Source organism: Cynocephalus volans, chromosome 7 (assembly GCF_027409185.1).
Source record: "Cynocephalus volans isolate mCynVol1 chromosome 7, mCynVol1.pri, whole genome shotgun sequence".
NCBI classification, from domain to species: Eukaryota; Metazoa; Chordata; class Mammalia; order Dermoptera; family Cynocephalidae; genus Cynocephalus; species Cynocephalus volans.
In genome coordinates, this window is record NC_084466.1 from 121,766,960 (window position 1) to 121,793,589 (window position 26,630).

Here is a 26,630-nt window from a genome sequence, read left to right on the forward strand (position 1 = left end):
ACTTAACCTCAGATAAGTTCAAGGTCATGTAACCTAACGTTTGTCAAAGGATGGATTTGAATACAGGAAGTCAAACTTTAATGCCTAAGTTTAATCACCATAATATTCTATGCATCTGAGTCTTTTAAGGCCTCAGTTCTCTCACTTAAAAATGGACATGTTGGGCCAGACAATGTTGATATTTTTTTCTGACTTTAAAACATTATGATTCTAATTATATGAATTATATTCATATTTAACATATTTATGATTAATCTGTTTCTAACTAGTCTGTCTCAGAGAATTGAGATCTAAAGACAAATTTCTGAAATATGGTATCATTTCCTAGCCTTCCATTGTGTTTCAGTCAAGTTGGACCATATTATTTACTATTTATTTAATGCCCTTTCTCAATCTCCATCTATTGAAAATCTATCCATCCTTCAAGCCAGCTGAAATGCCATCTCCTCCAAGTAGCCATTCTCAATCTTTGGAGGTTTAGAGTGGGAAAGTATTAGACTGTTGGTAGGGATTTGGGGGAAGTATCTGTGCTAATGAAAGGAAAAGATGTAGGATAAGAAGAAGAAAGGATGGAGGGAAACATATTGCTATGGTTTGAATGTGTCCCCCAAAGTTCATGTGTTGAAAATTTAATCCCTAATGCAACAAAGATGAGAGGTAGAACCTTTGAGAGGTGATTAGGTCATGAAGGCTTTGCCTTCATGAATGGGTTAATGTGACTATCACAGGAGTGGATTCATTATAGCAAAAGTGGGTTTGTTAGGAAAGTAAGTTTGGCCCTCTCTTGTTCTCTCTCTCTCCCTCCCTCTCTCTCACCATGTGATGCCTTCTACCATGTTAAAATGCAGTAAGAAGGCCCTCACCAGATGTAGTCCCTGGATCTTGGAATTCTCAGCCTCCAGAATTGTGAGCCAAAGAAATTTCTGTTTATTATAAATTACTCAGTCTCATGTATTCTGCTAAAGGAGCACAAAACAGACTAAGACTCACATACCAAAAAGGTAAGACAACTGTGACCAGTGTTGTTGGTGACCTGTACAAACAAAGCCTTTCTTGTGACAGGCAATAGTGAAGCCATCAAATTATATTCAATTGTGCCCAGCTATTAGGTGTGAAATGAAGATTAAGTGAGATTACATACGTAAAATATCTAGCACAGCATCTTAAAGGGCAATAACATGGTAGTTTTGAATCTCATTACCTACCATAAGAACCTGGTCATCTTCCTCCTGCTGAAGAAGGCTGCCATCCTGTTCAGCAAGGAGCAGGAGAAGCATAGGTGAGAAGAGACTCAGTGGGGAAAAGAGAAGCCAGGGGGAGATATATAAGAACACAAAAGAAAAATGAGAGCCAAAGATAGAGAAGATGAAAGAGAAAAAGGAAATGTAAGGGAGTCATAGTGGAGAAGGATAGAAGGGGAATGGAAGCAAAAAGGCAAAGAGGAAAGAGAAAGAGGAAGGGAATTCTGGGACATGGCAAGAAAAATTTGTGCTGCACTGCAGAATCACACCTGGAAGAAGAGTTCCAGAAGCATCCAGGTGCAGCACCCAAGCCCAGGGTGCCAGTCATTTGCCACTGTGCTCTCAGATCCATTCTCCTGTCCCTGCTCTGACCTGTACTGTGGGATTCTGACCCCTGCCCTCTCTCATCTTGACCACTGGCTTCTCCTGCTTTCTACCACTGGGTGGCCCTGGAGCATGGGAAGAACGAAGAAGCCAGGGGATTTCTCCCCCATCCCGTCTCTGCTTTGGAAGTCTTCTCCAGCAGTAGGTGTACTTTTTTCATGACTCCAGCTTCCATGGGACAAGCCTTCCATGGTCTGGCAGCCTTGTCTCTTCGTCCCTCCTTTCTTAGCAAAGGACATGCATCCAGTAATTGCTAATCTCCCGATTGCTTCACCTTGCCCTGGTTGCACTTCAAGTTCTTTAACACTTTTGCAACTAATTTGCTACATTAAATTATCACTGTTACATTATCTTGGAAAGAAAATTTTACTTTCACTTGGATTCACCGCAGAGTTCAATGACAGCTTTCCCCATAGGTCCATAGGCAGCTCATAGAGAAAGAAAGAAATCCAGCCATCCCAGGAGTTAAGAAGGGCCAGGGTCCACTTCTCCAGTGTTTGATCAGGCAGCAACAAATCCACGTGAGCACAGGGTTGGGGAGCTCTTAGCCTAGGAATTATCTGTAAAATGCCTGGGCTTATGTCTATTCATGTGTATCCTTCACGATTTACTCTATTCACTTTGATCACAGTGAGCCTTGACTTAAGGAACACCTCTGTAGAAGTCAATCTTATTCCTCCAAGGGTTGTTTAAATACCCATATGAGTATAGAGGGCACATAGCCAGGTCTGAAGGGGAGGATATATAGAAACACAGGGAAAATGGAGGGTACGCTCAGCTTTTGGTAGTTTTTGCTTTTTGCAAGATGAGGTTTGTGCATCTATCAGGAGACCCTTTTGATGGGACTCTTGAATTTTTCCAGTACCAGCAGAGCTGCAGACACTCAAACATCGTTCTTACAGCTTTCATTTCTCCTATCATCCTGTTAAAACCAGGATCCTCTTAAGGAATCCACAGATTAGTGGGGGCACAGCTTGGGCACATAACTGATCCCCAAGTCGGACTGATGCCAGCCACAAGGGGAGATTCTGCTCAGAGATTAGGAAGGTTGCACAGAGATGGTAGGAGATGGTAGAGGAGCTGAGTCTATGAGGGTTTGACAGGTGGAGGGAGCTATGGGGTTTCTGGAAGAGACCAGAGCAGGATCAAAGTCGAGTGAGAAAGCATAGAGGCGCCGACCCCGTGGCGCACTCGGGAGAGTGCAGCGCTGGGAGCGCAGCAGTGCTCCCGCCACGGGTTCGGATCCTATATAAGGATGGCCGGTGTGCTCACTGGCTGAGCGCAGTGCGGCCGGTCTCAAAAAGACAGAAAGCATAGAGGCATTTGCAGACAGGGTCTTCGGGGTGAAGTTTGGGCAGTAGAGAGGGGGCTGGAAGGTGGAAGAGGCCCAGCTGTGGGGGACTCTGAGACTGAGGCATTGGAGTTTGAGAGCATGGAGAGTTATAGGAGGATCTGGAGCATCAGAGTGGCAAGGTCACCTCTGGGAGGGCAACTTTGAGTGCTGTCGCTGGAGGCAGGAGAAGGAGCTGCGAGCTCCCGGGGGCAGATTATACAGAAAGCCTGTACTTGACCATCGCCAAAGGGGCGTTAACATTTGAGCTGCTTTTCTATCTATTCAAGGGCAAGCTGCTTCTGTGTGTGAGGGCGGGGGAGAGGGGGGAGAATGCCCTTTCTGCGGCTGGATGATACTGGGTATTCAGCCTGAGAAGTTTCGAATTTCTCCTTGCCAAGGTAGGGCCACTACAGGTGGGCGACTGCGAGCCTTGGGCGAACGCTGGCTCCACGCCCGCCCTGGGCAGCGGCCGCGGCTCGTCCCCTCCAGGCCCGGGCACCTCCGTGGGCCGAGGCCGGCAGGGCGCTCTGGGAGCTGCGCGGCGGCGGCGGCGAGAGGCTGTGCCCCAGTTTGTGTCCAATCAGGGAGTGCGGGCTGTGCCCCGAGCCGGGCAGCAATGCGTAAACAAACCCACAGCAACTCCTCCGCCCCCTCGGCGCGCTCGCCCCGCGCCCGCCGCCGCCGCCACAGCCACCACCGCCGCGAGCGCCGCTCCCTCGCGCCCGCCCGCCCGCCAGGCCGGCCCAGCCCCCCGCCGCTCGCAGCCCCGCTGCCCCGCCGCCCCGCCCCGCCCCCGCCGGCGCGGGCTTCCTCACCTACCGCCCCACGCGCGCGCGCGCGCTCGCGCACCACACGCCCCACGCGGCCCGCCCGGATCGTGGCCTCTCGAGAGCAAGGTAAGGGCGATGCGCGGGGACCGAGGCGGCCTCCCCGCCCGGCGCGGCCCGGGGAAGTTTCTGGCGTGGCTGTTTTCCGCTGGGCCGGTGGGTGGGGTGGGGAGGCCCCGTGCGCCCGGCGAGCCTGGCGGGCGGGAGGGGGCCGCCCGGCGCCCCGGGGTCACAAGTTGCCTAACCTGACATTGGCGCGGGCTGGCGGGCTGCGCGGCGGGGCGGGCGGCGCGCGGAGAGGGGCTGGAGGCGCGGCGCGGCCGGGCGTTGTGTGGGCACGGGGAGGGCCCCGAGGAACTTTCTCCTCCCCGGAGGGGCGCCTTCCAGCCCCGGCCGCGGCCCCCCCCCCACAGGAACAGCGGCTCCCTGGCTGGAGGGAGACCGTGAAGTGTGTTTGAAGAAGCTGACGCAGTTTGTGACGCTCGCGGCTTCCTGACGGGGACCGGCTACAGCAGCGCCTTCGCCGAGGAGGGACGAGCCGAGTCGGCGCTCGCGCCCTTCCCCCGCCCGGGAGCCGCGCGCCCGGGCGCCCCGTTCGGGGTCCACGGGCCCGCGGCGCGAGCATCTGCGCCCGGCCGGGAGACGGGCCCCGGCAGCGCGCGTCGCGTCCGTTTTGATCAGCTCGGCTTATTATATAAGATGTCACGGAGAGGAAAGGGGCGAGCGGGAGGCGCGTTGGCCTTCCGCGACTGGCAGGGAGGGGCAGGAGGCAGGGCCGGGCGGGGACCCACCTGTGCGCCCTTCGCGCCCCCTGCGGGCGCCGCCCTCGCGCGTGCTGGGGTCGGGTGCAGAGGTCCCGGCAGAAGTGCCCGCCGCTCCCCTCCTAGCCCCGGGAACACTCGGGCAGCGGCCGAAACGTGCTGTTTCCTCTCCGCCGCCTCGCCTGGGTCTACACGTTTCTGGCCCCAGGCTTTTGTACTTTGAAACATTTGTTTAATATTAAGGAAGCTGCGTGTGCGGCCCTCCTAGTACGCCCGGAACGTGTGGCCCTGAGCTCCAGGGCGGTGAATGAATCATCGCCCCGCGGCCCGGGCCCCGATGATTCATGCGTGGTACACACACGCGCGCGTACGAGCCGTGTGCCTGTGACCCGGGGAGAGCGGCCCTTTTGCAGTGATGACGCCTGGAGGGGCGGGCGAGAGTTAGTGCAAGAGGGCGGCGGGGTTTTTCCCCCTTCCACAATAACTTTGGGGGTGTCAGGTTCCCCACATTCCCCGAGGCTTGTTTCGCGTTCTTGGAAGGGTTACAGGATTCCACCTGGCTACCCAAATGAGTCGGTGGAGGAGTGCTGCTGATTCGCTGCACGGCTCGGTCCTGTCTCATTCAGAATTCGGATAGTGTCAAGTGAGGGAGGTCCTGGACTCTGAAGGAATCCTCCTAGTAATTGCGTCTACTCAAGTAGCTATAAAGTAATTAGCAAAAATTAAAAAGTAAGTGGACCTTAAAAGTGCCTCCTTAACTAGAGAGTCTTAAAGATTAGATTTTTTAGAAAGCCAAGTCCTAAAAAAACCGTATTTTGCCATTCATGAATATAAAATTTTTCCCACTTCGGTGACCCATAAAGACCAACTTGACTCGTTCCCACCGCACCCCACACTTGTAGGATTAAAAGTTAAGTTTTCTCATTATTTTGGATTTATCTCAGGTGGCATCTACCTACTCAGTGAGACCTTCTTGGTCGCCTTGATTAGTTCTTGACCCCCTTCCCCCAGGAACCACTCCATAGTCATATTTTGTTTTCTTCAAAGCGCTTAGTCGCTATCAGATATTGTTTGTTTAGTTGTTCTTTAAGACTGATCTCTTCCTGCTAGAATATAAGCTCCACTGTGGCAAACCCTAGCATCTAGAAGAGTTGCTTAGCATATATTAAGAACTCAGTATTTGTTGACTAGTGAATGAATAGTCTCTCTTTTTCTGCTTTCTTGGTAGAACTGTCTTTGACAGTTGAAATTCAGTGCCTTTTGTGGGCAAGTCACCAAGGTGGTGCAGTTCTAATTTTTTTTTCCTTCTAATTTTTTTGATTGATTCGTTTTCTCCTCTGTGCTGTTAACTTACAACACAAGATGGGTTTGAGCATCATGTCCTAAGATGCTTAATAGGAAGAAAGAAAGGCATGTGGAGCCTTGGCAAGAGAAAGTGTGTTACCATGTAAGTTAGTGGATAATTAAAAATATTATCTGTGCAAGTTGAAAAAAAAAAAAAGGTGCATTATATTGAAATGAAATCAGCAAACTCAAATTCTCACGGTCCTATATGTTTCCGCTCATTTGAAATATGGACTGATATCTCTATATTCTTCCCTCCACAGTGCTGTAAACCAACCTCAAATTTAGCTACAGTTTGGGAAGGTCCAGAGTAGGTAACTAAATGAATGCAAGATTTATTCTGCAGAGGCCTTAACTCTGATTTGTTGTTGTTAATGTTGATGACTTAACTCCACAGAAGAGTAGATAAAGAGTTATTTAAAGTTATATTTTAAACATTTTAAATGAATTGTAAAGAATTAAACTAAAGCTGTCATTGATAAAATAGAAGGAGTCAAATATAGTGTTTAGTAATACCCCTCTAGAGGATAAACTTTATATTATTATAAATAATAAACTTTGGAGGCATGTTAATCAGCTTTTCAATCTTGCAGCAACATTTTCAGAACTCATTGTTTCAGAGTCACTGCTAAAGAGTGGGCATTTAGCAGTTCCCTTTCTATAATAACAGCTGTGATCACTTTCAGAAGCATAATCTGAAGAGTGAACTCAGAGATGATAGAATTTTAGAGCTAAAAGGGACCCTGAAATTATTTGGCACAATTCATTCTTTTTCACCTTTTTGCCTTTACTGAGGAAATAAAGGCACAGTGAGATGACTTGCCCAAGATACGGGGCTGGGGTTAGAACAGAGAGTCCCCACTCTCACTGTGGGGCTTAAGTTGTCGGAAGCCCCTGAATTAGACCTCTCATAGGTGGTAAGGAATGGTTCTTACCATTAGTCAGTTATCTGCCTCCTTGTGAAATCTCAGAGTAAAATCGTGTCTTATTCAACTTTGTACCCTCCTATGTGTCTTGAACATCTAGGGGCTCAACAAATATTTGTTGAACAAATTGTGGTTGGACAAATTGATTTTAAGTTGAAAATGTATTTAGGAAGTGAAAAACAAGAAAACATATCTCTTTTCCAGGTTGAAGAAGTGTTCTGACAACAGAATCAGTATGTTAGCAGCAAATAACCTAAGAATTAACCTTAGAACTTTTACAGTACTGAAGCTACTGTTATATTTTCATTCTTACAAGACTTAAAAAAAACCCAATGATTTAAAACTTATAAGTGTTCACGTTTGCTTACTTGGCATAATTATTCACTACAGAAACAATAGGAGACAGAAGTCAGGACATCTTGCAGGTCTTACCTCTACCAATAGAAAAGCCTAGGCTATACGACCAGACAGAATTGGAGCAAAAACTCAGCTCTGCCCCTAACAAGTAGAGCTTGTTAGTTAACTTTTGGAGACATTCTCTCATCTCTAAAGTGGAGGTAATACCATCTGCCTCGAAGAATTGTTTTGAAACTGGGATGATGTATGTAAAGTGCCTGGTGTATACGAGGCCCTTAATAAGTGATAACTGCTATAATTATGACTAATGATTTATGTGATCATTGGTTGAGGTTGGGGGATGCAGTTTAATCTCTCAAAGCCTCAGTTTTCTCAATTGGAGAATTGGTGGTTGGGAGGGGGGGAGAGGAATTAAATGATCTCTAAGATCTTGTCTAAGTCGATGGTTTTAGGAGCCAATAAAGAATGTACAATTCTCCTGCAATTTTAGTTTAAGTAAAATGATTCATATATTCTTGATGTAACAAAAAGAACTGCAAAAATGGTTAGTTTCTAGGCCTTCCTAGAGAGGCATAAAAGAAGATACTTTGTGAATTTAGGGAAGGAAAAAACTATTTCTAGCCAGAAAAATTGGGAAAGACTTAATTAGGGAATTTTGAGCAAGGCCTTAGAAAATTGGTAGGACTTCAGCTGAGAGAGATGTAGAGACCAGCCCATACTAAGACTTGAAGGAAAGTATATATTAGCATATTCATGAATGGAGAAGAATGTGGTTAAACTGGAGGTTGAGGAACCTAGAGACAGTATAATGGAAGAGAAGGCTGCATGGGAAGATCAGGACCTTATTGTGAAGCATCTTGAATGCTGGGCTAAGGAGCCTGTTTAGTAGCAATAGATAACCATCAAAGATATCTTAAGTGGGGGAATGATGTGATCAAAGCTATGCTTTAAGAAAATTAGTCTACATCTGAGGAACCACACATAGTCCCATTTAGGAAGTTATTAAAATTGTCTCCAGAAGAGAAGCAATGAGAACCTAAATTAGGGTTGGGCAAGACACTGTAGATATTAAACAGAACTTGTTGACTAATTGGATGTGGGAGTTGAGGGAGAAGTCAAAGACAGGCTGAGTGACTTCAGATGGTGTTGGCAGAGATTGAAATAGGCAGGAAGGACCACTAGTAAAGCACCTGCAAGTAGTGTGCAATCAATAAATATTTGTCTGTTTAATGGAAGTGAATATAAGTTTGGATTTTGATATGCTAACTTTTTTGTGCCTATGAAGCATCCGGATGGAAGAGAGTCATTAAAAATAGAGAAAAATTGTGGGGGCATCCTTATAGAGGGAGATGACAAACCCATGAGAATTGTTCAGAGTGTGGGTGGGAGGAATAAAAGGCCAGGACAGAGCTTTGCAAAAGTCAACATTTGTGGGCTTGGAGGGAGACAGAAGGAAGCAGACAGAATGCTGACAAGAAAGAAGCAGGAAAATAATAAGGAAAAGATAGGGTAAAGAATGGTGAGAAAGGAGAATTTGGAGGAGTCTGATAGAATAGAGGGGCTAAGATTGAAGATGGGAAAACGGCATTAGATTTGTCAATGAAACAATTGTCAGTAGCCTTTGAGGAGCAGGGTCAATTGGACAGTGAGGCAGAAGTCAGCTAGGTACCTGAGGGGTGCCTGAATGGGAAGGAAATGTAAGAGCCAGTATAAACTGTGACTAGACTATGAAAATTGGAGAGGATAACTGTTGTTTTGTGTCGCTTTGCCCCCCATGGATTTGTCACCCCACTTCCCCTGGGTGATGGAGATTCAAAGGATTACTCAAAGCCTATCTCTTCTGAGCAGTGAGAAGCCCCAAAGTGGTTAACTTCTCTTCCTCAGGAAATTAACGCCGAATTGGGGTTCTCTTCCTGCATTTATTTTCCAGACCAGGAAGTTACAGGAAGAGACATAGGTGGGGTTATAGTTTAACAGTATAGGCTGGTAACTTTCAGTGAAACAAGCCAGATGACATTCCAGTAAGGCAATTAAGTGGTCCTATCAACAACAGTTTGATCTTAGCAAACATGCCTTCCTATAGCAATGTCTCAGTATCTTTACATAACAATGAGTAACTAGTCAGTCTTTGAGCCAGCAACCTACTGTGCCACAATCTTATCTTGCCACAGAGACTTATAGCCTGAGGGAAATTTCCAGTCCTCTGCAAGGTCAGTATTTGAAACTGCAAGGCTTTGGAAAACCAGGCCCTGTGAAGTACCTATGCTTTTTAGTATATTCCACAGATAACAATTTGATGCAATTAGAGTGCCAATGAAATTGTCTTAAAAACCAAATCATAAGGGAGGCATGAGAGTGTTTGTGGGTAGAGTGGCTGCCAATATAGAAGAAGGGACTGAAGATCAAGGAAAAGTCATTAAACCACTAGGCACTACTCAAATAGGAGGGATAGGTATAAAATAGGGTGACCATACATTTGGATTGCTCAGGACAGTCTTGGTTCACACCATTAGCCCAGTTTATTTATGGGATAATATTTGGACAGAATGCCCATTTTTATTCTATAAGGAAGTCCCTTTTTGAGCACCCTGATTGTGACATAGGTAAAGAAGATATTTGTGGAAAAACGTGGCAGTAAGACAAGAAATGAAATAAAAGTTATACTGATTGGGAAGGAAGAAATAAAACTCTTTGTTTGAAGATAATATGATTGCCTATGTAGAAAATCTGAAAGAATCAACCAAAAACTTCCTGGAACTAATAAGCGATTATAGCAATATTGTAGGATACAAGGAAGATATGCAAAAGTCAGTCACTTCTTAGATATCAGGAATGAACAAGTGGAATTTGAAATTAAATACACAAATACCATTTACATTAGCACCCAAAAAGAAATGAAATACTTACATATAATTTCTGCAAAATAAAAATAAGATCTCTGTGAGGAAAACTATAAGATTCTGATGAAATAAATCAAAGAAGAATTAAATAAATGGAGAGATATTTCGTGTTCATGGATAGGAAGACTCAATATTGTCAAGACTTCCCAACTTGATTTATAGATTCAATGCAATCTCAATCAAAATCCCAGCAAGTTATTTTTTAGATATTAACAAACTAAAGTTTGTATGGCAAGGCAAAAGGCCCAGAATAGCCAACACAACATTGAAGGAGAAGGGTAAAGTTGTAGGACTGAAACTACCTGACTCCAAGACTTACTGTAAAGCTGTAGTAATAATCAAGATAGTGTGGAACTAGCAGAAGTCTATACAACTAGATCAATGGAACAGAATAGAGAGTCCAGACATAGACCCACATAAAGATAGTCAACTGATCTTTGGCAAAGGATTGAGGCAATACAATGGAGAAGAGATAGTCTTTTCAGCAATGGTATTGGAACAACTGGACATCCACATGTAAAAAAGAAATCATCATCATCATCTAGACATAAACCCTACAGTCTCTGCCAAAATTAACTCAAAATGGATCACAGACCTGAATATAAAACTATAAAACTCCTAGGAGATAACAAAGGAGAAAATTTAGATGTCCTTGGGTTTGGCGAAAACTTTTTAGGTATGACACCAAAGGCCTGATCCATGAAAGAAAGAATTGTTAAGCTGGACTTCATTAAAACTAAAGATTTTTTGCTCTGTGAAAGACACTGTCAAAAAAATAAAAAGATGAGCTACAGACTGGGAAGAACTATTTGCAAAAGATATCTGATAAAGGACAGTTATCCAAAATATTGATGGAATTCTTAAAACTCAACAAGAACAACAAAAAACAAAAAATGAGCCAGAGACCTTAACAGATATCTCACCACAGAAGATATACAGATGATAAATAAGAATATGAAAAGATGCTCCATATCATAAGTTGTCAGAAAAATGCAGATCAAAACAGAGTGATACACTACTATACACCTAATAGAATGGCCAAAATCCAGAACACTGACAACACCAAATACTGATGAGGATGTGGAACAACAGGAACTTTCATTCATTGCTAGAAGGAATGCCAAATGGTGCAGCTCCTTTAGAAGACAGTTTGATGGTTTTTTACAAAACTAAACATACTCTTATCATACAATCCAGCAATTGCATTCCATGGTATTTACCCAAATGAGTTGAAAACTTATGTCCACACAAAACCTGCACATGATGATTATAGCAGCTTTATTTGTAATTGCCAAAACATGGAAGCAATCAAGATGTCCTTCAGGATAAATAAACTATAGTATATCCAGACAATGGACTGTTATTCAGTGCTAAAAAGAAATGAGCTATCAAGCCATGAAAAGACATGAAGGAAACTTCAGTGCATATTACTAAGTGAAAGAAGCCAATCTGAATAGGTTACAAACAGTATGATTCTAAGTATATGACATTCTGGAAAAGGAAAAACTACGGAGGAAGTAAAAATATCATTGAATGTATGTCAGGGGTTAAGGTGGAGCGAGGGATGAATAGGTGGAGTACAGAGGATTTTTAGGTCAGTGAAAATACTCTGTATGGTCCAAATCCATAAAATGGTACAACAGAAAAATGCATATCTGACATGGAAGGAAAAGGAGAGAAGTTAGATGAAAGCAAAAAGAAATTCTGAGTTTTGGAAAGGAAAGTTGATAGTTGGAAGGTGGCTGCATCTGAAACGGGTTGGTTCTCTTCGGTTGATTTGCTGAGAGTAAGTTGAGGTGGAGGAGAGTGGAAACAGTTTGGTAGGCTATGGATCTGTGCACAATGGGAAGCCAAAGGTGATGAGGGCTTGATAATTGGCTAGAAGAAGTCCTTAGCCCTATGATAGGATGGGTTATTTTGTATTACTGACCTTTCCCTGCAGTACTCAGAAAATTGGAAGTGGTGATGGTGTGAATATTACTGAGACTTCCAACTCCATATGGGCCCTCAGTTGAGTAGGAAGGCAAGCAGAACTGGTGTTGATGGGCTAGGAGAATGAGCAGGGGTTATGAGATTAGAATGTGTAGCAGCTGGTTTAGCAAGAATGAAGGAAAGGGAGAAACTGGAATGTGGAGGGGGGCTCTGGGAGTAGTGGTGAAGGGAATGAGGAACTTTCAGAGTATTTTATCATTATGGAGGGATCAGTTCTGATTGATGATGAAAATTCAAAGTGTGACTGAGCTTGAGGATGGTGAAGAGACACAGGCCATTGGAGACAGAAGGACACTGGTCTTCAGGAACTATGAGGCCAGAGTATCAAAATGATAATATATCAATAACTGTTTTAAAAATTATGGACTATAGTTACTAAAGCTTTTCCAAACATTTAGTCCACAGAGTTGGAAAGTTACCTTAAAATAAGGAAGTTATTCCTTCATTTAACACTTTCTATAAATATGAGAGTTGTCCAAGATCACAGACAGGTGTGACAGAGCTGGCTCTGGAAAGAATTGGGATCCCTGAATCTCAGTTAACATCAAAGCGGAAGTATTTAAAATATCTGCTTTACGAGAATACTCTAAGTCAGGAGAATTAATTAAAGTGTCCACTCAGAATCTTACAAAGCTTCCTCACCATTGGGCTTGCCCATTGCTTTTAGAACACTAGTGTTTGTAGGCACAGAAATCCACTGGGGAGAGCTGTAAAGGAGAGCCCATGTGCTCTGACTTCTCACTGAAAAACATGTCTTTGAGGAGGACCCATAGAAAGCACCAGTTCTTCCCCACCCATTAAAAAACAGGTAAGAATCAGTGGATAAACAAAATATAAATTTCATTATTGATGAAGCCTACATTGGAAGACATAGCTTGGTGTGACATTCATCCAAATGGTCTTGTGCACCCCGTACCCTAAAGTTTGGAACAATCTACTGGATGAAAAGTTTGAGGCTGCAGAGTGGAAATACTTACCCAAATTTCTACCTTTTACTGTCCAAGTAGAGAGAAAGAGAAAGAGGTCAAATATCTCATGCTTAATGTATTTGGTAGAAAAACTACATCCATTTGGGAAATGAGTAACAGGCGCATGGCCAACCAAATAAATTGTTCCACTTCTATGGGGAAGACTGTGGTGTAGGAGGAGAAGCCAGGCATGGATAGGGAATATCCTTCCTTTGGAAATCGTCTGAATGGCAAAGTGGTTTTGGTTCTTCTCGAATGAAATGTTATTGACTACTCATAACTTTCTTGTTTTCATTTGAGTTAAACTAACCTGTGAGGCAGCAGGTGCATTGTTATGTCAACTAGAAGTGAATAAAATCACTAAGAATGGTTTAAGCATAGGTCCTTAGTTTATCAATTTGACATCCGTACATAGTGGATCGCTCCTTTCTCACTGGGAATCTCAGGAAACTTACAGATGTCATGACAGAGACCACCAGCTTTGAATTCCTGGCTTTGAACTTGGGACTTGGGAAAAAATGGAAAGGTCTTTCTCCTTATAAAATGTTTAAGGAGCCCTTAATTAGACATATGGCACTTAGAATTAATCCTGATTCTTTCACTATTTGTGATCTTAGTAAGTGCCTCAGTTTCCTGATCTGTAGCATGAGAGAAGATAATATCTACTGCATCTCCTAGGTATTTGATGTGAAAGCTCTTTGCAAATAAATAGTGTTATGCATATGTATGGTATCACTGTTACCATATGGGATATAAGGTCAACTGTGAAGATTAAGAACTTACTTTTTAAATAAAGTATTTTGAGCAAAACAGAAAGATGACTATTGAAATTTGGTGGGACACTGGTTTAGGGGCTTAAAGCAAATCATGACAACTTTTCTCCCTTTATCAATGTCAGAGTATATAATTCTGGCCAAGAGAGATTAAGGCAGTATGTTTCATGACAAATGAAATTTCTGCCCTTTTATCTCTCTTTTAACTTTTAAAAATAGTCTTATTGTAAAATGTAACACATATACAGAAAACTTTTGAAATGTAAATATGCAGTTTAATGAATTTTAAAATGTGAGTATCCATATAACTACCACCAGATCAGGAAATAAACCCATTTAAAAATTTTCCCCCCAGGGGAACCTTTTACTTCTGTTACGTGCTTGGTGTTTTGTTTCAGGGAAGTCAAGAGTAAGTAGCAGGAGGCAACTATGAGTTTTGGCAGGTCCAAAATATGTGCTTCTTTCACATGGCATTAGATCAAAAGTATAATATTAGTTTTATTCTGTAGTTACTCTTGTAACTTATTTCTTATTTCTATAATTATGAATTTAGTATTTAAGGCAAGTGCTGGGAAGCACCTTCAGATTTGTGTCCTTTGGATGGGAGTGAAAAGGTTGTGATCCTTTGGATGGGAGAAAAGTCCTCATGCTTGATTATTTTTTAAAAGTTCTGAGTTTCTCTTCTTTGCCTGACTTAGGAAGCAAAACAGCTAAGACTCCAGCATTGATGATGGCTTTGTGTAGCAGTCGAAGGTCTTCTTGGAAAATGACAGTGATCAAGGCAAATACCTTTCAGCTCAGGCCACCATAGATAGTTTTAAGTTTTAAGTGGCAAGAAGGTTTCAGTAAAAAACCTTTATTGCATGAAACATCTGTATTTTCTTTGTTTAATTATAATCTAGTGTTATAAATCCTATGATGTTTTAAGACTAAATTAATGAATCAATATATTAAAAGTCTTTTGTGGTACCCAGCAAAGAATTCTCTTGAACAAGTTTTTTTTTTATTAGTAAAGGAGAAAATGATAATAAACATTAAGGTAATTGGGAAAGTATCTTAGCTAATCAGGTGTGTATAAAACCAGAAAAGCTATGAGTATTAAAAGAAATTGATAAAGAAGGACTCATCTTTGGTGACAGTTTCTGTGGTTGTAAGATTTAGTTAATGAGACGTCAGGTTAGAGTTTGGTGGATCGGATACATGTGTTTACTGTTAGTCTCTCCTGAAACACCACTGTAGTAATGATAAAATGAGAAGAGGCAACAGTAGATGGGAAACACTAGCAAATTTTTGGAGGAAGAAAAGCAAATAGACTTGTGGCAACTGACTTAGTATAGTGGAGAAAGTTGATACCTAAATGCCTTTAAGGGAGGTTGGAAGTGGATAGATACTGGGAAGAAATAGCCAGTTTATCTGCCCAAATCCCAGAAAGGCTCTGGAATTAGAGGCTTTGGAGCAGGGCCTGAAAGAGAGGGATTGGTAGTAAAAGGAACTAGACCCTCAGTTCACTTCTCCTATCTTATACAACAAGATGAAGTCCTTGCCAGAGATGAACTTCTCTGGAGAAATTGAAATAAATTAGATGTTCTAGGTTTAGGAATGTCAAGCAAAACAGGGGAAGGGTCAAATGATCAACTGAAAAAAAAGAGGAATTTAATGAAATTCTGCATACTAAACAGTGAGAGCTCATACTCTTCCTCCTCCCCAATCCCAGGATAATCAGGTCATTATCCAGACAGGGATTCTTCTCTGGGTAAAATGAGTAGCCTTAGAGGAAAGACCTGCAGCTATTGACATACTGACATTTGAGGTCCCATAATGAAAAAGAAAATGACTTACTACCTGCTATGGTTTGAATGTTCCCCAAGCTCATGTTGGAGCTTGATCCTCATTGCTCCATTGTTAAGAGGGTGGGAAAGCTGACTATGGTTTTTGGAAGATGAGGCCTTTAGAAGGTGATTGGATCATGAGAACTGCACTGTAATGAATGGGCTCATTTTTTCATGGGTTAATAGTTTAATTGGTTATCAGGGAGTAGACTGGAGGCTTTACAAGGAGAGGAAGAAAGCATGTAGAAGTGTGCTCTTGCTCAGCCCTTTCTCTGTGATACCCTGTGTTGCCACAGGACTCTGCAGAGAGACCCTACCAAGAACAGGTCCTCACTAGATATGTCTCCTGGACCTTGGACTCCCCAGGTTCCAAAACTTTAACAAATAAATTTTATTTTAAAATAAATTACCTAGTTTCAGGCATTCTGTTATTAGCAATAGAAAACGTACTAATACACTACCCATTCTTTTTGTAGCAAACCCACCAGTCAACGTTTCAACCATCTCCCCCAATGAGTGTGGAACGTGCAGTCAGCTTTTTAGTGCCTTTCTCTTAAATACAAAATAAATAGCCAATGAATATAAGACATTTGAAAAAAGCCTTTAACAACAAAGGCAAAAACCAAAACAAATTTTAAAAAGGAAAAAAAAAATCATATAGGAAGCAGAAATACAAGGAGGAGAAGAATAAAATGAAAATAAAGCCAAAATACCCACAATTAATATGTGAAGAAATGAGAAAATATTGCTTCTATAAAATAAATATAGGGACTGTGAAAAAGTAATAATCAGAGAATAAGAAGTAGATCTTAGAAATTAAAAATAAGATGGCAAAAAAATTTTCATTGGGTGACCCATAAAATAAAGTAGAAATAAAAAGCAAAGGGCTGGTTGGTTAGCTCAATGGTGTGTTATAACACCAAGGTCAAGGGTTTGGATCCCCTAACCTGCCAGCCACCAAAACAAATCAAACAAACAAGAAAAGAGTAAAATGAAATTAAAAAAAAAAAGGATGGAACATAGGAAAGTAGAAATAGCATTAGAGGATCACTTCAGCAGGTATAATTTCATACTAATATGAGTTCCAGAAGGAGACTACAGAGAAAAGTAAAGAAGAAATTACTGCCATGGTTTGAATGTGTCCCCCAAAATTCCTGTGTTGGAAGCTTAATCCCCAATGCAACAGTGTTGGGAGTATGATTTAATGGGAGGCATTTAGGTTATGAGGGCAGATTAATGGATGAATGTTCTTATTGTGGGAATGGGTTTGTAATAAAGGCAAGTATGGACCCTGTCTTTGCCTCTCTCACTCTCACCCTCTCACCTTCCGCCATAGGATGAACCAGCACAGAGGCCTTCTCCAGATGCCATCACCATGCTCTTGGACTTACCAGATTCCAGAACCATAAGCCAATGAGTTTCTGTCTATTATAAATTTACTCAGTCTCAGGTATTCTGTTTTAGCAGTGTAAAACAGACTAAGACAATTACCAGAGAAGTAATACAAGAAATTTTCCCAGAACTGGAGGACATACATTTGTAGATTAGCCAGAAGAATGAATGAAAAAAGACCACAGAAGACATACAGTGTACAAAATACATCATTTTAAAATTTCAAAATACTAAAGAAAATGGGAATACCCTAAATCCTGCAGGAAAAAACAGGTCACATGCAAAAAGATTGGGAAGTAAAATGGCACTAGATTTCTTAACAGCAATACTGGAATCTCTAAAGGACAATGGTTTACTTCTTTCAGAATTCTGAGGGAAATGATTTTCAATGTAGAATTTAAAGCACAATCAAACCATCAAGTGCAAGGTAGAATAAAGACATTTTGAGAGTATGAGAGATCTCAAAGTTCTCTACGCATCATTTCACAGGAAGCTACTGGGTGTTATGTTTTATCAAAATGTGGGCATAAATCTAGAAAGGATAATATATGGAATTTCAGAAACAGGTACTCAAACACAGAAGAAAAGCAAAAGAAAATTCTAGGATAATAGTGAAGAGAAACTTCAAGATGATGGTACAATAGGCCTAGAGAGAAGCCAGTCCAGATCAGAATACTAGGAAGGAAGACCCCAGGAAAGATCATTACAAGAGTTTTCAAGTAAAAACAAAAGCAAAACTGAAGAGTGATCTGATACATTTGACCAACTGTAAATATTCTTTAGAGGGACTTTCTGGTTGCTATGGAGCATTTGTGATGAATTATTGATTCAAAAACCTGGTAAATGGGGGGAGGGGGGCAACACAAACTCCAGAAAAATAAATAATTGTACAAGAAAAGAAACAGTAAAATTGCCTCAGAACATAATAATATTTATATAGGTCATAATACAAATCACTAGTGTGCTAGAGTAAAAGATTAAGTTACTACAATAGAGACTCCACAGGACTGTAACTTAACAAAGAAATTTCTTTTTATCTCATGTGTCAGTTCTAGGTGAGCATTTCAAGAGGGTTGATGTGTCTGCTCCATACAGTCGTTCAGGAACCCAGACTCCTTCCATCTTGCCATCCTGCTATTCTCTAAAGCATTGCCCTAATCTTTGTACTTAAAACTTGATTGAACAATGTCTATGTTCCAGCTCACTAGAGGGGGAAAGAGCAACAAGGGTCAAAGGTTTAAGGCCCATGCCTGGAAGTGGCATACATCACTTTTACTCATATTCTGATGGGAAAAATATAGTCACATGTGCATACCTATGGGCAATATTCAAAGTATTTAACAGTTGGTAGCCCAGCCATGGACCAGTGAGAACACAGGTCTGCTATAGAGTGGGAACAAGTCCTGAAAGTTCCCTTCTGTATCAGATGTTAACTCTTTGTTTGCAGGATTATAGGGAGTGGGAGGCTGGGGAGGGTCCCAAAGAGGGATTGGGAGAAGCTTGGATAACAGCTATTTACTAACTGGTGTGGAAGTATTTTAATAACCATTGGTGCAACTGTTCTAAAATGTACAGAATAAATATTAACCCTCGCCATACCTGACTGCAAGAGAGGCTAGGAAAAAATGTTGACATGACTATATGAGAGTACTTCAAAAAGTTTGTGGAAAAATAGAATTGAAAGATGATATGAATATTTCCATGAACTTTTTGAAGTACCCTTGTATTAGGAGAATGGAAGAGGATAAACTGGTGCAGAATGGAACATCTGTAATTATATTAATAAATAAATGTCTGAAGTTAATAAATCAAGAAATATCAGTATATACGTATTATTTAGAAATATGAAATATCAGAGGAAACAGCTAAAAATTTTTAAAGTAGTTTGCCTTTGGGGAGTGAGTGGAGAGGTGAGGCAGGATATTGCTCTTTTTCATTTTAAGTCTGGTAGTACACTTTAAGTTTTTAAATGATTTTCATGTATGACTTTGATAAAAACAAAATTTGTAAGGAAAGTAATGCAGTGCTAATAAGTGGATTGGAGAATGATTTATATGTATCCAGGGCTTTAAAAAATATATATGTACTAAAAGTTAAGAAGCATTATTGTTTTGAAGTTAGACTTCTCCCCCACACTATGATTCCAGCACCTACTCTGTCTCAGAATCTTTTGGGGAGCTTTTAGAAAATTCAAATGGACTCCCACATCCAAAGATTCTGACTTATTTAGCTTTGGGTGGGCCCCAAGGAATCAGTAATTTTTAAAAGCTCCCCAGCTGCTTCTGATATGCAGCTAGGGCTAACTCCTCTAGCCAAGTAGTTTATACATCTTTGCTTTTGCTCCTAAACATGTTTTGTATTTTTCCCATCCTATCCTCTTTATCTCTGCTTCTGTTTCAAGTCAGATCTTCTCTATCCTCAGCACTGAACTAGTAGGATCTCTTTCAGGTCAGAAGAATAGGAGAAAAGGAAGGGAGACATGGGAGAGGTCAGTTAGATGACCTAGAAGAGTCTTGCATCAAATGGGCAAGGTCTAAATAAGACTTGTTGATGCTATGAATCAGTTGAATCCATCCCTGACCATAAAGATCACACTTTGGCCCAGATGTATAAATGTAAATAAATGTAAAGTAATCCCCCCAGAAACCAGCCAGGACTGCTCTCTCTACATGGACAGAATGCTAGAGGCAAGTAAATAATGAGAATGGCTATCAGAAAGCCAGTATTTGTTTCTTTTTGTTTTGCAGAAACTACTTAAATTAATGACCTATCTTGAATTTCTGATGGAGTCATTTTAGAGCTCAACTTCAAGTAAATTGGAACTTAGTAACATTTTGTTATTTCTTTACCTTCAGTGTTGCCTCTTGGGGCTAAATCAGCTGCACCTTCAGGTTGCTCTCAAATTCTTTTATCTCCCCTGGGTTTTGCACTTGACTGTCCCAGCTATGGTCTACCAAGTCTTCACAATAGCAGCATTTCCACTCTGCAACCAGTATCATCATCAGTTTTCATAGCTCACTAATTTTTTGTGAGGGAATTCTTAGAAAGGTGATCAGCAAGCAAGAGATGAAGGAATATAAGAACTATATGGTTTCCCAGGTTAAAGGTCATGTATTGGACTTTTGACTAGAGACATTTTGTATACCTTAAAGAAGAAATGTTTGTTGTATGGATGAGATAAACATTTTAGACATCAGTGAAAAGCTTTTTTCATAAAAAAATTTAACTACATTTTTAAAAATATCAAGTGATAAAGTTTCTCCCGTGCAGACCAGCAGCATCTGGAAAAGTTCTGGAAAAGTTCTCACCTTTCCCCAGTTCCATTCCCTGCCTCCCTCAATTCAACTGCTCTTGTGAATCAGGTGTGTAAGTGATCTACTTGTACCTGTCTCACATCAAGCCAGTGTCCTACTCCATATAGTGATTAGACATCTCTTTAGCATTGTGTCCATGTATAGGGAACTGTCTTGGCTTGTTTCTGGGGGATTACTTTACATTTATTTGTATTTATACATCTGGGCCAAAGTATGATTTTTAAGGTGAGGGATTGATTCATCTCATCAGCAAGTCTTATTTAGAGCTTTCTCATTTGATGCAAGACTCTTCTCAGCTAGTGTTTCTTACATTTGAATGTGCACGCAGATCAGTGGGAATGGTATTACACTGCAGATTGTGATTCAGTCAGTTGCAGGTGGGGCCTGAGATTCTGCGTTTCTAGCAAGCTCCCAGGGGATGCTGCTGGTCTGCACATCACAGTTAGATAAGCAAGGTTCTGGCTAATGGTTCTCAACCCTGGTTGCATATTAGAATCATCTGGGTATTTTTTTTTTTTTTAAATACTGGTATCTTGGACCTATTTGTGGTGATTCTAATTTAATTGGTCTGGGGTCTGGACATGATATACAGATATATAAGATTGATATGTAAGATTTGACACTAATGTGCAAATAGGTTTGAGAGCCACTGTTTCAAGTTCTGCATGCTTTTGCTGTGACTCATAGGTAAAGATCTTCATGTGCGGATTTTGTAGCAATATGGAAAGCGCCTTATTTAACCTTTATAATGTGAATACACTTGCTTTGTGGACACAGTCCCTGGAGAAGGGCTTTTCTTGACTACTGGATTCCTGGAGATGAAGTAGAGGTAGCTATCCGGAGAGTACACCTAAGAAGAAAAAATGGTCTTTTCATAAAGAACCTAGACATTGCGATATAGAAAGGAGGTTTGAAGTGATGAATGTATACAAAGTTGGTATCTCTCCATTCAGGGGATCCTTCTGTTTTCAACATCCTTTCAGTAAGAGATCATGAGGAAAGTATATGGAAAGTACAACTGTGATGCTTTATATTTTCTTCAGAGAAGTCTATGAATTTGCTTCTTACTACCTCTATATATGTTTACCTATAAATATATGTACTAGCAAAGTTTCTGCATAGCCAGAATTCTAGTACTTGCATGTTTCTTTTGTCAGTTACTTAGAAAAATTTAGAGTATTTCCTACACGTTTACTTGTGCTAGAATTGAGTGATGTAACATCCTGATGAAAGGACTGTAGTTATTCTCAGGAACTTCCAATACTAATGGCAGATCGATGATTTGATTTGCTCAAAAATCATTGGCCTTAGTTCAGTTCAAGTGTTAAATGTTTTATTATTATTATGAGGATGATCCTAGAAACAGAGAATACAATCTTATGTATTTTTAAATTATGTTAATTACAACTGCTTGGAAACAGTGAACTTTAAAACCAACAAATTAAAATTAAATGTAATGTGCTACCAAGAAATTGAAACCCTCTCCTCTGCCTCCCCACTGTTCAATCATAAAATAGGCCTTTTATTTTATTTTAACATTATCCTGTCTACTTCATGGCCACTGCCTTCAGTCAGATTCTCATTTCTCATTCACATTAATTTCCTCACTGACCCTTCCTACCTCCAGTCTTGCCCCTCTTGTGGAGGTAAATTTGTGGCTCCTCCTTGTCTGAGAATAAAGTCCAAATCTCCAAAGTATCATGTAGGCCTTCTGACCTTTTCTCCACCCTCATCACCTGTCACTTTCCTAGACAGCAGTTTATTCATTCCTTAGGGTGAGACTGAAGATCAGGGAGTAAGTACTGGAGGCTTGAAGAGAAAGGAATAGTTTAGGAGAGTGGGAGAGTAGATAGCACCGGGGGAATGAAGTGTGATTGCTGGGCATCAGTAGAGCTCTACTGAGACAGGTGATTATGGATTGAAAGTGAGACCAGCCAAAACATGGTTGCAGGGGTACAGGTGTGAGGCAGGTGTCTAACTAAGCCATTCCATTTCTCATCTCTGCTTTTGCACATGCTGGGGCTGCCATCTGAACCACCTTTTTTTTTTTTTAATCTTCTCAGCCTCACAAAATCGTTCTCTTCTTTTAAGTCTCTGATTGATAGTTTTCTTCTCTTTCCATTCTCCTTTCACCCTCACAAATTTGCTCATCTCCCTCCATTATGTCCCCATTGTTCTGTTAGCCAGACTCTATTGTACTTACCATGTAACAAGTATCTGTTCATACCCATCTCCACTAGACTGAACTCAGCAAGGGCAGGATGTGATCTTTTAAAATCCCAGTTCATAACACAGTGCTTGGCACATAGTAGACACATGTAATATATACTGGATAAATGAATGTAGGATTTCTCTGTGCAGTGTTTAGAACCTGCACGTGCTCGGTTGGGTGTTCAAAATGAGTTCCACGTAGTAATATATGACATAAAAATTGCATTGCTTTAATTTTTATTTGGATCTACCTCCATCAAATATCCAAGTTAATAAGATCTTTCCAAATATACCCATATATGTATATATGTATACATGTATGCATACATACATGTCTACATGAAAATGGAGGAAAGTTCAAAAGATCAAAGAGTATGCAGAAATATTAACTATCTGGGGTAACAAATTTCATAGAGGCCTGCACAATACACATGATTTGTCTGTTCTCTTTCAGATGGGCCTCCTTGGCTAGAAGGAAACAGGTTAAAACCCTAAGACATATGAACCAGTATTGAACACATCTATATTTTCAAATTATATTGAAGTTAAGAGTATAAACATATGATTTTGAAAGGTTTTCCTCAACCATGTGGAGACGTGAAAATTTTACATACTGGAACAATTTTATATAGTTTACTAATAAATAAAAATCAGACAGAAATTAAGGTATACCTTTTCTCCTGAGGCAATGTCTTAGTCCATTAGGGCTGGTATAACAAAATGCCATAAATTGGGTGGCTTATAAAGAACAGAAATTTATTTTTCATAGTTCTGGAGTCTGGAAAGTCTAAGATCAAGGCATGGGCAGACTGATGTCTCGTGAGGGCCTGCTTCCTGTATTCCAGATGGAGCCTTCCTGCTGTGTCCTCACATGGCTAGCTAGCTCTCTGAGGTCTCTTTTTAAGGCCCCTAATCGCAATGAAGCCCTCATGATCTAATCACCTCCTGAAGTCCTCACCTCCTGATACCATTACCTTGGGGGTTAGGACTTCAACATATGAATTCTGGGGGTACACGGACATGCAGACCATAGCAGGTAATGATTTTGCATTTTTCCTTAGGAGTGAGACTTCAGTTCTGGTCATGGTGTGTCACTAAAGGTCTGTGGGGTCATACAATCTGCCCCACCTTTCTCTCCCTCCCTCCCCCACACCTTTCTAAGCTTTAGTTTCTCCATATATAAATTATGAGATTAGGTCTGAATTATTACCAAGGTCATTTTGAATTATCTGTGATTCTGGAGAGTTATGAAATACAGCCTGTAACCATGGTGAGGAAAGTTGATTGGTGGCTCCAAAAATAGATTTATTTTCTCCTTCTGCATAACATTGATGCTCCCTCCCATTGAGTAAGTCACTCTGTGTATATTGACTTCGTAAACCAATTTCTTGATTTTTTTTCCTTTAATGCCAAGTGCTCAAAATGAATGAAAAATTGTCTTAAGAAATACCAAACAAATGAGCTCTTGCCTCTTGTTTTAAATATAGATCTGAATTATTGTGCTGTTTTTCATTCCTGTTATAGGTATTCAAAAAGCAGAAGATGACGATTTGGTAAATTTAGAAAGTATTTCTCTTCAGTTCCTGCAGTCTTTTGTGTTTGTGTGAGAACCCCACTCAAAATATATCTTATTTATTCTTCCCTTAAAGTATGCTTTCTTTCATTTTGGCCTTTCTGCTGGCCACAAATTCATATCTATAAATACTTAGAGATTTTGTCAAGATTACGTTGGCTGTTACAATAGTGCCCCTCCCCTTATCCTCAGAGTATACATTCCAAGACCTCCAGTGGATGCCTGAAACTGAGGATAGTACCCACCCTGTATATACTGTGATTTTTCCTATACATACATACCTGCAATGAAGTTTATCTTACACATTAGGCATAGCAACAGATTAACAACAATAACTAATAATAAAATAGAACAGTTGTAACAATGTGCCAGCATTACTGCTCTTACGCTTTTGGGCCATTAGGTGAAATAAGACTTACTTGAACACAAGCACTGTGATACTACTGCAGTGGATCTGATAACCAGAGGCTACTAAGTGACTACTGGGTGGGGAGTATCTACAGTGTAGATATGCTGGACATAGGGATTTGTCACGTCCCACATGATTGACCGCAGGTGACTAAAACCGTGGGTAAGGGAGAGCTACTCTGTTTTTCTCTATCAACATATAAGGAATCAAGTCAGATTTCTGTACATTTACTTCTTAAGCCCTTTGATTTCTTGATATTTTGCATCATGAGGTTGTCCTTAGTGCAGTGGTGTCCTAAGCAGCCCTCTGAGAATCACTCAGAGGTTGCAAGGTCTGTGGCCTTGTTCCTCAGAAATTGTCTCTGTCTAGAATATGACACCTGGAATGAGATATTTCAACCTAGTCAGGGCAAGTACAAGGCTAGTAGGCAAAGTATCCCTTTCTGTGAGCATCTGTGAACAGGATTCAGCCCTTTGAGGTAGAGAATCAGCTCATTAAATGAACATTTTAAATGCCTAAAGAAATAATGGAAATTTAATTTTCTCTCTCTTTATATTCAAAGTACGATGTCATTGAACAGCTGTAGAGATTAGATAAGTTGCTTACCCTCTCTGAACCTCAGTTTCCTCCTTTATAAAGTTTAGAATTTATTTCTAAAATGCCTTTGGCTCCATAATTCTTTTTTCTTTTTTTTCTTTATAGCATTGTCATCCTTTCTCCAGCCTTAAACTGGCTGGTGGCAATCAATAGTCTTAAACTTAAGCAAGTCTCACTCATTTCTGATGGTAGTTTCTTAAACCAGCACAGCTGATTTTGCCAACCAAGGGGTATTTCTAGAGATTTATAGAAAGTATTTATGACTATTTTAATCCATTTATTTTTGTGTACATTTTGAGGCCAGATTAACTCAACAGCTCAATTTTTTTTTTGCTTGTATACCTGGATGATAGTCTAAAAATAAAGCATTCTTATTTTTGTAGAAACAACAACTACACACATTTTTTCCAGCAAGCATTGATATGCTTCTTTATTAATAACAGCTAAGCTGGTCAGATACTATTGTCTACAGCTACAGGGAAATATTGAGAGAATAGTTCTTTGATATTTACCCATCTTCCTCATCATCAAGAATCTTTGTTCTAATTAGCATTTTCAAACTGTTTAAATAAACAAACAAACAAACAAAAACTATGGAAGTGGGATTAGAAAATGTTCTAGGATAAGTTCATTTATTCATTCTAGGAAAACTTATTGAGTGCCTACCTGGTAGTCTTTGGGATATCAATGAACAAAACAAAGATCTTTGACCTAATGCAGTTTACTTTCTATCAGGGGAAGATAAATAATAATCAATAGGCATAGTAAATATTTATTATATGGGGTTTTTTTTATGAGGTAGTAAGAGCTATAGGAAAAAAAATAGAACAGGAAAATGGGAAATCAAGGGTGGGTGCAGAGTGTAGAACTGGGTTGCAGTCAGCAAAGGAGGTGTGGTAGGCAGAATGGCCCTCCAAAATGTCCATGCCCTAATCCCTGGAACTTGTAAACAGGTTAAGTTACATGGAAAAATGGACTTTTCAACTTTAATTAAGGTTAAAGACCTTAAAATGTGGAGATTATCTTTGAATATCCAGGTGGCCCAATCTAGTCAATGAACCTTTAAAGGTAGAAAAATTACCCTGCCTAAAGTCAGAGAGATGTAGCAGAAAGTAGAGTGATTCAAAATGTAAGAGACACTTGACTCACCAGTGCTGGAGGAGCTGCGTGGAAGTATAAGAAGGAAGGAGGGCAGCTTCCAAGGAGCAAAGCCCAGCCTCCAACTGATAGCCGGTAAGTTAGTGGGACCTCAGCTCTAAGCAGCAAGAAATTGAACCCAGCCAACAGCCTGAAGGAGCCTGAGGAGCTTCGTCCCCAGAGTCTCCAAAAAGGAATGCATCCCAGCAGACACCTTCATTTTGGCCTAATGAAACTCTAAGCAGAGGACCCAGCTGAGCCACATGGAACCCAGATTTCTTACCTACGGTACTGTGAGATAATAAATGGGTGTTTTAAGCTGCTTTATTTGTGGTAATTGTCATGCATCAATAGAAAACTGA

The 26,630-nt window shown here is 40.8% G+C and overlaps 1 protein-coding gene and 1 long non-coding RNA gene across 6 annotated transcripts in view; one reads left to right on the plus strand and one right to left on the minus strand.

The window, feature by feature from the left end:
• Window positions 1-4,718, minus strand: part of LOC134382064 (uncharacterized) — a 31,488-nt gene extending 26,770 nt beyond the window's left edge. Inside the window, exon 1 of the long non-coding RNA XR_010024045.1 lies at window positions 4,577-4,718. This is a non-coding gene — a long non-coding RNA (uncharacterized LOC134382064). The remainder of the gene's footprint in view (window positions 1-4,576) is intronic.
• Window positions 3,740-26,630, plus strand: part of PCGF5 (polycomb group ring finger 5) — a 117,485-nt gene continuing 94,594 nt past the window's right edge. For all 5 annotated transcript variants that reach the window (XR_010024044.1, XM_063102201.1, XM_063102205.1 and 2 more), the window contains exon 1: window positions 3,740-3,854. The gene's annotated coding sequence lies outside the window, so the exon portion shown is untranslated. The remainder of the gene's footprint in view (window positions 3,855-26,630) is intronic.